General features: G+C 46.2%; 1 pseudogene; it reads left to right on the forward strand.

Annotated features, from left to right (window-relative positions):
- Positions 1-13,296, forward strand: part of LOC130869027 (intraflagellar transport protein 172 homolog) — a 25,998-nt pseudogene that overhangs the window by 11,229 nt on the left and 1,473 nt on the right.

Below are 13,296 nucleotides of genomic sequence, written 5' to 3' on the forward strand. Positions count from 1 at the left end.
TGTTTTACTCTGTATAATTTAGTACTGTGGAATCGTTTACATTGTGAGTTACCCACATAATTCAATTTAGCCCTTCTTGAAGCCATGTACTCTCTTGGACCTAGACAGTGTTGGTTACTGTGTGTCGTCTCTCTTTGGGTGGCTTTACTAGTACGTACCAGAGGTCTCAACACACCACTGTGAGTACACGGCCCGTGTACACATGGTATGCGTGTGCTCATGATACAGAGACAGGCTGTGAAGCCTTCAGAACTCGGGCGTGTTGATGTGGGAAATGCTGGCAGGAAGGCTCGCTTTCTCTCCGGGGTGGGATGGTCAAGAGTGTGAATCAGCTGCTAGCCTAGCATTCACAACGAACAATTGAAATATTCTGTCCCAGGGGAAGTTGGTTAACCACCCATGCCCACCGTATGCCTTGGCTTGGGCAACCAACAGCATCGTGGCAGCAGGCTGTGATCGGAGGATTGTGGCCTATGGAAAGGAAGGCCACGTGCTACAGACTTTCGACTACAGCCGTGACCCTCAGGAACGTGCATTCACCACAGCTGCAGCAAGTCCTGGAGGCCAGTCTGTCATGCTAGGAAGCTATGACAGGTAGGTCCCCCGGCCAGTTGCATCTTTTTTTTTTTTTGATTTTCGACACAGGGTTTCTCCATAGCTTTTGGTTCCTGTCCTGGAACTAGCTCTTGTAGACCAGGCTGGTCTCAAACTCACAGAGATCCACCTGCCTCTGCCTCCCGAGTGCTGGGATTAAAGGCGTGCACCACCACCGCCCGGCCCATTGCATCTTCTACCTTTCTCTGTGAGCTCTGCCCTAGCCAAGTTCTGAACCGCAACGGGAACCTGGACAGAAGCAATGTCTGTTGAAAGGGATTCTCAGATTGTCATCTGCTTCAGGATGCGCTGTGCTGCCTCAGCCTGGACTCCACAGCAGATGCCATCGCGTTCCCCATGTCCCCCTGCCTCGTCCCCACTATGCCATTGTGTTCTAGTTTGAGTGGAAGACTAAGTAGCCGTCCTCATCGCCAGTGCCTGCACTGGCATGGTCTGTAATGTAGCCGCCATTTGGTGAATGAATAAAGAAACAGCCAAGCAGCTAGGGTCAGGTCTCTTTGTCTGTCTGTCTTTATGTCCTTCCAATCTCACGTGTCTCCTGAGGTTCCATCCTACTTTGACTCCTACACTCTGTTTCTTCCTCTTCCCTCTCCTGGCAGTCCGTTTGTCTCACTTGTCCTGCTGTCCTGCTGTCTCTACTTCTGGCTTTTGTGTTGTTGTTGGTTTTTGAGACAGGGTCTCATTCTGTGGCCCCAGCTAGCCTGTAAGTCACTAGGTAGACCAGGCTGGCCTCAAACTTACAGTGATCCTCCTGCCTCTGCCTCTCACCTGCTGGCATTACAGGCGTGTACCACCACACCTGGCCTCCATCTTCTACCTGCTCCTTTCACCCCTACCCCCTCAACTCCCCGCACCTTTTCCCCTCCCGTTGGGCTGCCTCGCCGGTCTGCCCTTTTGTTTGCTTCCCTTTCTGTAGAGTGAGATGCTTCCCTATCAGTACTGGTCATTTTCACTCTTTACCTTTCTAGACTCCGGGTGTTCAGCTGGAGTCCTCGAAGAAGCATCTGGGAAGAGGCCAAGCCCAAGGAGATTGCCAGCTTATACACCATCACAGCCTTGGCGTGGAAGCGGGATGGCTCCCGGCTCTGTGCGGTGTGTTGTTAGGAGCCCCTTTCTGTACTGGCGTTTGTCTCCAAACTACAGTAAAATAGAAACTACTCCCTATGCCAAGGGAGTCGCTCTACTCTGACACAAGAGAACTCCAGCTGCCTTGTGACTTCAACCTAAAAAAATCTTCTGTTAAAGGCAGGAAAGGGAAACTTACAGTTTCCAGGAGGCCCTGAGGGACACGCTTGTCCAGGACAGCCTGATCCCCTCATTGTCCAACCCACATGTGATCCCTGTAAGTCCTGGGATTGCCACTTTTTTTCTGATATGTCCAGAACCTGCCCACCCTTTTGCTGGCCACTTCTGTCTAGATTGTGACACTGAGGTCTGAGGTCTTGGGGTATATCCAGACACCGTCCTTGGCCAGTGTGCCGTGCATCGCCTTCCATGCTGTCCCTCTCTCTCTCAGGGCACCCTCTGTGGTGGGGTGGAACAGTTTGACTGCTGCCTCCGAAGGAGTATTTACAAGAACAAGTTTGAGCTGACGTATGTGGGTGAGCAGCTGATGGCCTAGCATGCTGAGACCTCTCATGGCTCATCTGTCCTTGTCACATTTCCCCCACCTGCTGGCCACAGCCACAGTGTCAAATTTAACCTTCCTCCCTCTGGCAGAGCTATCGTAGGGAACTGAATGTGTCAGGGCAACTTCTGGCAACCCTCCTGCTACGTAGTTGTTCTAACCCATCGCAAGCAAAGGTTTACACACCTGGCTCAAGAGATACAGGGATTGGTGCCTGTATCTCCCCAGTATGAAGCTGTTCTCAGCGCCGCCCACTAGAGTTGTGGACGTGTAGGATCTCAGGCGAACTGTAAACGCACGACTCTGTTGTCCCAGAGACGCACGTCTCACTCTCCCACTTCCCTTCCCTTGCTCTTATTACCAGTTTGTTCCTGGATCTTTCCAGTCTCTCCAGAAACGTTTATCCTTTCTCTACTGTGTGAGATCTGTTAAGGACTGAGAGTACAAAGGTAATTTATCTGTAAGACATCGTACCCAGAGATACGGCTCTTACTATTCTTACAGAGAACACAAGTTCAGTTCCCAGTGCCGTGTTAGTGTCTCACAATCGCTGGGTCTTCAGCCTTGGGGATGCTACGCCCTCTTCCGACATCCGGCACCTGCACTCACCTTTGTACACACCCACACATGTAATTCCAATTCTTTTTAAAAAAGACATTGTGGTCTGGTATGTGGCCAGTGAGCTTGAGGCCAGCCTGGTCTATATAGCAAGTTCCAGGCCAACCAGGGTTACACGTCTCAAAAAAGAAAAAAGTAGAAGAGGAAGAAAAAGAAAGAAAATCTTAGCATTTAGGAGGATGGCCAGTTGGAGGTCATCTTAGGCACATGATGATATAATAACGATAACAATAGGTTCATAATTATATAACAGTAACGATGATATAGTATTCTGTCTTCATAGGTAAAGAGCTTTGTACTAAGAAGTGCGGGAACAAAGTGAGTGATTAGTGTTACCGAGTAGAGCTCTCAGAATCGAATGGCCACGGACAGCCCAGGCCATGGGGAAGTATTTCCTAGGTAGCAAACCCCTGTGTGGGTGCAAGTGTTGTCCTTATCAACAGCATCCCAGGCCGAGGGAGAAACAAGGTATCCTGGAGTTGCGTGAGGGACCAGAGCACCTTCACTCTTCTCCTGCTCTGGGAAAGCCTGATGGGTTGGACTGGTCCCTTCCCAGGTGATAGTGAAGAACCTGTCTTCAGGGACCAGGGTGGTGCTCAAGTCCCACTATGGCTATGAGGTAGAAGAGGTGAAGATCCTGGGGAAGGAACGGTACTTGGTGGCTCACACATCGGACACGCTGCTGCTCGGAGACTTGAACACCAATCGCCTCAGTGAGGTAGGAACCGAGAGAGGAAGGGTGGGTAATGGGATGTCTTGGCTTGCTAATTCTGAAGATGCGGGCCCTAAGAAGTAAGATTCCCCATAGGATACCATTCTGATATTATTTCCTGGAATATAAACTTCCACAGTCAGACTGGTTTCTCTTGGAAATATGAGGATCAGGGCAAGAGTCTGATACAGCGCACCTTTTGTGTAACGTCAAAACCTCCCAGCCGGGCGGTGGTGGCGCACGCCTTTAATCCCAGCACTCGGGAGGCAGAGGCAGGAGGATCTCTGTGAGTTCGAGACCAGCCTGGTCTACAGAGCTAGTTCCAGGACAGGAACCAAAGCCACAGAGAAACCCTGTCTCGAAAAACCAAAAAAAAAAAAAAAAAAAAAAAACCTCCCTGAATACCATCTCTCTTCCTTGCCACTGACATCCTCCAGCCTTGTCTTGGGTGATTTTCTACATTGTCTATGATGTTTTCTCCTCACTTTGCAGATAGCCTGGCAGGGATCTGGTGGCAATGAGAAATATTTCTCTGAAAATGAGAATGTGAGTAGCCGCGATTCCCTGCCCCCATTTCAGTAAGCGGGAGCTTCTAGTCAGAGGGGCGAGAGGCGAGGGATGGGGAGACTGCAGGTAAAGGGTGGGGATGAAACAGGAAAAGACAGGGAGAGGTCACCCTGAACTACAGTGCCCCTTCCCCCACTTCTCTCCACACCGCCTCCATTCTTCCCTGATGATCTTCAATGCTGGAGAGCTCACCCTGGTGGAATATGGGAGTAATGACTCCTTGGGTTCTGTACACACTGAATTCATGAACCCTCACCTCATCAGGTAACTGAACCCTAGAAATCCAGAAGGATTCCTTTGGGACTTCTAAAGTGTGTGTCTCCAGATCAGGCTAAAAATGTTGTCCCATGTGCTATTTCAGAACCCTCCAGAAGACCCTAGCAAAGCCCATTTATCTTACCTTGTTGTTTCATGTTTCAGCGTCCGTATCAACAAGAGGTGCCAGCGAGGAATGGAAGATAATAAGAAACTGGCTTATCTTGTTGATATTAAGACTATTGCTATATGTAAGATGCTCTTATAACTTTAATACTGACACAGATACCTGTATTGCACTTGTGTAACATGAGCATATTCAGTGATGAACCTGAAAGGCACTAGGTAAGTATGTAACCTCATTTTTACAGTGTTAGAGGAAATGTTTAAGTCCCTGTGGGTATGCCTTTATGAAGTGTCTGGCTATGGATACATTCATGCTCAGGCCTGTCAGAAGGCCTGTCCATAGAATTACCATGTTCTCTCATCATATATCTTAGGGTCAGCAAGTTGTGAACAGTAGAGAATTATCAGCAAATTTAGGGATTTTCCTGTTTAGACATCATCAAATCCTAGACTCTTTAGAACTGGAAGGACTGTATTTTTTATATTTATGTTATTAGTAACCCTTATTATTAGTAACTAGTAACAATAGAAATGTAATTTGCATTTCACAAGTGTTTCATTTATAAATCTCCACTTTATGATTTCTGTCACCAAATCTTCCAAGCATGGAAGGAAGAACTAAGATTAGCTTAGGATCGTGCAGAAGGTGTAGAGACGAGCATGCCACATAGTATGTCTGTAAGGATGGGACTGGCGTCAGCTACCCTGTCCGTACTTACTGCTCTGTGAGCTTAGCAAAGTTACTTCGTCTTTCTTAGTGTCTTAACCCACACAGTGAACGAAGACAGCACCTATGTCAGATGGAAGCACTCAGATCCTTCCCTGCCACATAATCGTTAATAACGTCCAGCTGCTGAGAGTCATGACCTATTGTTAATACTTGCTTATCCATGCCTAGTGCTGTTAAATCAGAACTTTTTGTTGCATTTACATTTAGTTTTTTACCTCATCTCTTACTCATGAGCATTAAGAGAGTGGTTTTTGTTTGTTTGCTTGTTTGTTTGTTTGGGTTTTTTTTCATTGTTTGGTTTGGTTTTATTTTGAGACAGGGTTTCTCTGTGTAACCCAGGCTGACCTGGAACTCACTCTGTAGCCTAGGCTGGCCTCAAAATCAGAAAGATCCACCTGCCTCTGCCTCCCATGTGCTGGGACGAAAGGTATGTGCTGCCACAGCCTGCTGAGTATTAATTTTTTAAAGGTTTATTTTAGTTGAAAGGATATTTGGCCTGCATGTATGGCTGTGCGCCACGTGCATGCCTTATGCCTTTGGAGGCCAAAAGAGGACAGTGGGATCCCTGGAACTTGGTGGGTGTGAGCTGCCATGTGGTGCTGGGGATTGAACCTGGGTCCTCTGAAAGAACAGTCAGTACTTTTAACCTCTGAGCCATTTCTTCAACCCCTAGTTGTTTGGGGTTTGTTGTTTGGTGTGGTTTTAATCACATTACTGCTACTTGCCGAGGTCCATGCTTAGAGCAGAATTGCTGAATCATAGGAGCAGCTGTGCCTTCAGCCTGACTAAGTGTCTCCCATTGCTCTCCAAAGAGGACGGTCAATGTCCGTTCCTCTCCCAGTCAGAGTTCCTATTCTTCCACATACTCTCCAGGACTTGAAATGCATGGTGTGTGTGCAATGCCGTTTCACTTACTTATTGTTCACTTGGATTTCTCTTTTGTGACTTCCAGTTTCTCATCCCTTATGCATTGTGAAAGTCAAGTGGTCTCTTTGTTAGAGATGTGAAATTCTCTATATAACCTCTGATGGTTACTTACATTGTAGTTTTTTTTCTCAGTATGTGTGGCTTGAGTTTTCTCTCATTTAGGTATCTTTAGTATTGAGACATTTAAAATTTTATTGTAGTTATTTATGTAATGGAACCGGTTGGGGGAAGCATTATGCCATGGCACTCAAGTAGAAGTCAAAAGACAACCTGAGAAGCCGGGCAGTGGTGACACACACCTTTAATCCCAGAACTCAGGAGGCAGAGGCAGGTGGATCTCTGTGAATTCAAGACCAGCCTGGTCTACAGAGCAAGTTCCAAAGGTACACAGAGAGACTCTGTCTTGAAAAAAAAAAGACACTCTGAGGCGGTAGATCCCTCCTTCCCACTGTGTGGGTCTAGAGGATCAGACTCAGGCCCTGTAGCACACACCTTTAAATATTAATTGAAGGGCCAATGGGATGACTCAGCCTCTAAAGATACTGGTCCAAGCCTGATGACTCAGCTTCAGTCCCTCAGGAGAAGAGCAACTCCTGCAAGTTGTCTTCTGACTTCCACGTGTGCTCCTTGCAAAATAGAAACAAAGAGCTAACAATGTAATTAACAAATTCTTAGTTTAAAAAATTGAGTCTAGGGATATAGTTGGGTGGCGGAGTGCAGGGGAGCCCTGTGTTCAATCACCAGTGCTGCCAAAATAATAGTAATAGTAATTTCTGGTTTTGAGGTCTCATTTAAAAACTTTTCCCCATATTCCCTCCTATATTTTAACATTCTTAAGTTTTGCTTTCCATCTGGAATTTATTTTTGTATGTGATGTGGGTAGGGTTTTAACTTTATTTTTTCCATCTGTGTAACCATTTACTGAAAGCCCACTTATTTGTTATACCATCCCTGTCATAAGTCAAGCTTTCGTATACATATGGGCCTCTTCTTAAGATAGTTTCCTATTTCATGAATATTACATTTCACATCTGAGCTCAGAAACACAGGTATCTGCACTGGGAATTATATGTAGGCCAGGAGGCCTAATTCTCATGGCGGTGATAACTCAGACCCGTCCATTCGCTCGCGCCATGAATTTTACATATTTTTCAATATATGTAAAATGATAGTCGGTTCTCTAAGTCACCGGTCCTTTTTAATGTAATGAAAATTATAGACATTTCTCAGGAAAAATGCATAAATATCAAATTTTCTATATAATTGCAGGGTCCCTATGTGGTCCTGGAGGCTCTAACAGACTTGGTTGGGTTTGGCTTTGGTTACTGTGTTGTTTTTCAGTGTTTGAAGGCAGGGTCTCACGTTGCCCTGACTGGCTTGGAATTTGTGGTCCTCTTGTCTCAGACCCCTGGATACTGGGATTATAGATATGAGTCACCATGTCTACTGTCATAATTTCTGTCTCCAGGTTATCAGTCTGTGTGCCGGCTGGTCCCATTGGTTATCCTCCTGCCTCAGCCTTTTTGCCTTGTGCTTGAGCTTTGGGTGTGAGCCACTGAGCTTCACTGAGTGAGCTCTCCTCAGGGCTTCCTTCTTCGTCACTTCACTTGTGCATCCACTGCTCTGGTGACTCCGCGCAGCCAGGGTGACATCACCAGGTTATTTCACTCCTCAGCTCTCTCTGGTACTCAGTAACACAGTCACCCTCTTTCACTGTCTTTTCAAGACAGGGTCAAACGAGGCAGCTGGAGCTGGCCTACATAGAAGGGCCTGGCCTCAAACCCCTACTCTTTCTGAGGGCCGGGTTATAGCAGTGTACCACCATTTCTCCATGAGATCTCCTATCTAGTTGCCTATAAAGCCAAGTAAAACATTTATAATTCTAGACAAGTTTTTCTAGAATTAATTTTCTAGAATTATTTTTCTAGACAGTATTTCTCTGTGTAGCCTTAGCTGTTCCTGACTGTCCTTGAACTCTCTCAGTAAACCAGGCTGCCCTCAAATTCACAGAGATCCACCTGCCTCTGCCTCCTGCATGTTAGGATTAAAGGTGTGTGCCACCACACTTGGCAAGACCCAGTTTTTTAAGCATCTTAGAAAAATCGTGCAATATTGGTCATTTGTGGTCCCCATTGATACCTCTGGACTGATAAAATGTTCCTGAATCCCAACATGATTATAAAGCCAGCATTCTAGAGACCAAATGCAGCCCTCTACATGGCAGGGTTCGCTCTTCTTACCCTGTCTTCTTTGCAGTGGATCTTATTGGCGGCTACAACATTGGTACTATCAGTCACGAGAGCCGTGTGGATTGGCTGGAACTTAATGAGACTGGGCACAAGCTTCTCTTCAGGGATCAGAAACTTCGTGTGAGAGGGGTTACTAGGGTTTTCGGCCTGGGCTGGTCCACAAGTTGTTACCAGGGATTGTGGGGGCAATGCAGGACATAAGTTCTTGGTTCCATATGCCATTAGCATAGCAAAGTGGACCAAGGATAGTCTATACGCTGTCAGAACCTGACCTAGGGACCCTGACAGAGACCGTTTACAGGCTGCGTCCTCGTGAAGCTGCTTCCCCTCCTCAGGTCCAGCTGCCCTTTGCCCCATCCCACTGCTGCAGTGTGCTTCAGCCACATTAGCTGAAGGCATGGACGCTGACTCGAGCAGTCTCTTGTCAGGGTGGCATCTCCAAAGAGGTTCGCTTTTCTTGTGATGCTTCATTCCAGTGAGAGCCTCACTGCAGACTGTCAGTTCACTTAGTTTGTGTGTAGCCCACCTGCTAATGTGGCCCAGGGTTACTCTAAGAACCGATGCTCCATAGTCTGACCTTCACCTGACCACACCTTGAATTAGATCGTGGTTGTTTGGTCATCTCATACTCGACCAGTCAGGATTTACCAACTTAGCACGAACTCCAAGGGCTGGCAACTCAACACATAACTGACTGGTGGGTCATTTCACCGTGGGGGAAATGGGCAGAACCAAATGACATCAGTGCTGTCTCCCTCTCCAGTTGCATCTATATGATACTGAAAGCTGCTCCAAGACAATGATCCTCAACTTCTGCTCCTACGTGCAGTGAGTTCCCGGGAGCGATGGGCTGGTAGCCTAGAACCGAAACAGCTTGTGTGTGTGGTACAACATTGAGGCGCCCGAGAGAGTCACCATGTCCTCTATCAGGGTACGTTGGTGCCAGGAGGCCCAGGTGTGTCGCTCTAACTCATTAGCGCTCCAAGGAGAAGTATGTGGAGACCATGTGGTGTTCTCTACCCACCACCCACAATTGCTATGATAAAACTGGGAAGCGAAACTTTCACCCCCTCCCCATACTGGCATGGCCTCCAGAGTTATCCTTGCTTGCATTTCCTGACCTTGTGTTGCATTCCTAGAGATGAGGCCACATTCCAATGGCCCTGGGCTATATAAAGTCACCATATGGCATTCTTTGCAGTCTAGAAGACAGACCCCAGTAGGAGGGATGGACACTCTTTACTGTCCCATCACAACACCACACACACACACATCCTCCACATACATACCACACACACACACCACATGCCACACATGCACCACACCACACATACACACCATACAACACATACACCACACACACATACACACACACCACACACACATCACACACACACACACACACCACACACATACCACACACTCATATGCAAGCCCTTGAAGGCTCTCAAGTTAGCCACCATGTAACTTTCTCTCTCTCCCCACAAATAATATAGGACCTTGCAAGGCTTTGGCTTTGGTTACCTCTCTTTTTTCTTTGTTGAACAATATTTTCATTCTAACCTTTAAATTTTTAAATTACATTTATTTATTTTGTGTATGTGTGTATGCATCTATGGAGGCCAGAGGACAACTTGTGGGAGTCTGCTCTTCCCACCATGTGGGTCCTAGGAGTGAATGCAGGCCAACAGGCGCCTCTACCTCTCGAACCTTCTCTCTGGTTCTTAGTGCTAATCTTCGTTGCTGCTGCTGCTGCTGCTGCTGCTGCTGTGCTGGAATCAAACCCAGGCTTCAAGCGCACTGCACAAGTATTTACCACTGCACTTCCAGGAGTAGTAAAGGGTTCCTTTAGTTTTGATGGGTTTTTGTTTTTGTATTTTGTTTTGTTTTTCTTTCTTTTTTTGTGTGGGGTTTTTTGTTTTTGGTTTGGTTTTGGAGGGATTTTTTAAAAAAAAATTATGTATTTATTTATTTAATTTTTTAAGAAAGAAAGCACACTATCTTTTTTCATTTTACATGCCAATCCCAGTTCCCACTCCCTCACCTCCCTCCCATTCCCCTGCCTTTACCTCCTAAGCACTTGAGTGCTGGGATTACAGACCTGGGCCGCCATGCCTTGCTAGAAGTTTTTTTTTAACTCCCAAAATGGGCATCATTCATATTCAATGTCTTATTCTTTCTCTCCTCTCCTTCCTCCCTGAATGACCTGGAACTGGAACTTGTAACCCAGGCTGGCCTCCATGAGTGCTGGTATCACAAACACGGGCCACCACACGTGATTTATGACACTCAGAACTTAGATTTCCCCACTACCATATTTCTTCCTACTTTTTCTTCTTGCAATGTTGGTCTCCCCTCAGGAATTAATTTTCTGCCTGGAGAATATCACTTAGAAATCCCTTTGGTGAGGGTCTCTTTAGTGGAAGATTATACTCTCTCAGGTTTTGATGATCTGAAAGTAGCTTTGTTTAGCTTTTGTTCTAAAAACGCTTTGAGACTAAGTACCCAGCTTCAAACTGACAGCTAACTTTTCTTAGCTGTTTGTAACATGTTATCCCAATAGATAACATGTGTTGTGCATATGTGTGCAATGCCTGCTGAGGCCAGAAGAGGGCATCAGATCCCTCAGAGCTGGAGTTACTGGCCACTTGCTGTGAGTGCCCATCTGTGCTGGGAACCAAGCTTGGGCCCTCTGCCATAGCAGTGTTCTTAATCTCTGAGCTGTCTACTCTTGCCCCTTTGGTTGCTCCTAAAACCTACCTTTTTTTTTTTTTTGGATGTTTTGACACTTGACTACAATTTTTGTACATAGTATTTTTCCTCATGAAGGGGTCTTGCCATATCGCACACCTGGCCTCAGATTTCGGGGCCCAGGCTGTCCTCCTGCCCTGCCTCTTGAGAGACAGGGACTGTAGTCACAGGCCACCCATCGGGTTAGAGGGTCTGGGGGTTGTTTTTGCAGTGGATGGCTAGCGACTGAACCTGTACATTAGAAGTGAATTCTCTGGTACTGAGCTGTACTCCAGCCTTTTTACATGAATTTAAATGATATCCCATGCAGCATATGTTGGGTTTCATGTAGTTCCGAACACACACATCGTGCTCAGTCTTGGGAACTTCTGGCCACTCTCTCGGAACGCTGTTACCATTCTCCCAGGAATTCTGACTCAGCATATGCTACGTTTCTTGTTCCATCTTGTTTGCCTTTTCAGCTTCTTCTGTGTCTCCTTCTTCTGCTCCATGAACGTTCCAGATAGTATCTTCAGATCTCTCCTTCAGCTCCTTGGCTCACTCTTTTCCTTGTCTGCTGCTTATGCCACAATTGGGGTTTTGCTTCAGAGTTAAATTTGGGCCAGGAACTTCTCCATGTTCAATGTCTCAGGCTTCACTTCCATAAAATTTTATTTGATTCTTTTTCCAGTATGCCCAGCCACTCCAGTCTTTCCTTAGTTAATTTTCCATGTCATTTTTATATCTTCAAATATGTAATATTTAATTTTATTACAATGCATTGTCTATAACTGCCATTTTTAATATCTAAAATGCTTAAAGACCTAAAATTATTGTTTATAATTACAATTTATTCTTTCATACTGGTTGTGTTGTATGTGCGTGTGCTTGCACACATACACCCACATGTTACTCTGAAGGCAGTCTCTACTTGTTTTCCCGCTGAGATGGTTGTTTTCTTCTGTAGCAATCAGAATCCATGTTAAGGCTGTGCTCCCCTTGCTTTGGTGCCCTTTGCTACAGAACGGGCTAGGCCGGGTTTACTCAGAGACTGACTCAGCCCATCCACGTGCTGAAGGCCCGAGGCTCATTGTCAGATACATGCATTTGCCTTCAGATCAGCACCCCCTTTCCTGCTGCTCAGATTTTAGCTTTTGGCCTTTGCCCTTCTGTCTTTTCTCTTTTTTATTATTTATTTATTTATTCTTTGGTTTTTTGAGACAGGGTTTCTCTGTAGCTTTGGAGCCTGTCCTGAAACTAGCTCTAGTAGCCCAGGCTGGCCTTGAACTCACAGAGCTCCAACTGCCTCTGCCTCCCAAGTGCTGGGATTAAAGGCGTTGGCCACCACCACCCAGCTAAAAAATGTCATTTTACTGATTTGCTTTGTTTTGGTTGTTTTTTATTTTTTAAAGGGGGATGGGTAGCATAGACGTGGGGAACATTCTTAGTGATTTTGTCACGTGAACTGAGCAGTGCCGGAAAAGAAAAAGTATGTTCTGGGTAAAGGTTCAAGTTGTAATTTAACTGGAGGACCCCCAAGAATATCTCAGTCTGGGGCCTGGGGAAATGGTTCCATGGATAAGGGTGCTCGCTGCCAAGCCTGATGACCTGAGTTCAGTCTTCAGGGCCCACATGGACGGACACACACATGCTAAATAAATAAACATGAAAAAGTAATTATATAGATATATATTACAGGGTTTATCTGTGCAGCCCTGGCTGTCCTGGAACTCACTCTGTAGACCAGGCTGGCCTCAGACTCACAGAGATCCACCTGTCTCTGCCTCCTGAGTGCTGGGGTTAAAGGTGTACTACCACTGCTTGACAAAATAATACACTTTAAAAAGAATATCAGTCTAAGAGTTGAGAAGATAACTCATTTGGTAAAGTGCTTGCTGTTCAAGTAGAGGGGCCTGAGTTTGAGCCCCAGAACATACAGCAAGAAAGTGAAGCGTGTTAGTGCACACTTAAATCCCAGAGCTGGAAAGGCAGAGACAGGCAGACCGCTAGGGCTCAGCCCAGCTTACTTGGTAAATTCCAGGGCCAAGCTGAGATCCTGGTTGAAGAAAGAAAGGGTGGAAGCAGCTGAGTGACACCCGAGCGTGTCTTCTGGCCTGCTCACATGTACAAGTGCAGTCAC

Source organism: Chionomys nivalis (genome assembly GCF_950005125.1).
Source record: "Chionomys nivalis chromosome 23 unlocalized genomic scaffold, mChiNiv1.1 SUPER_23_unloc_1, whole genome shotgun sequence".
NCBI classification, from domain to species: domain Eukaryota; kingdom Metazoa; phylum Chordata; class Mammalia; order Rodentia; family Cricetidae; genus Chionomys; species Chionomys nivalis.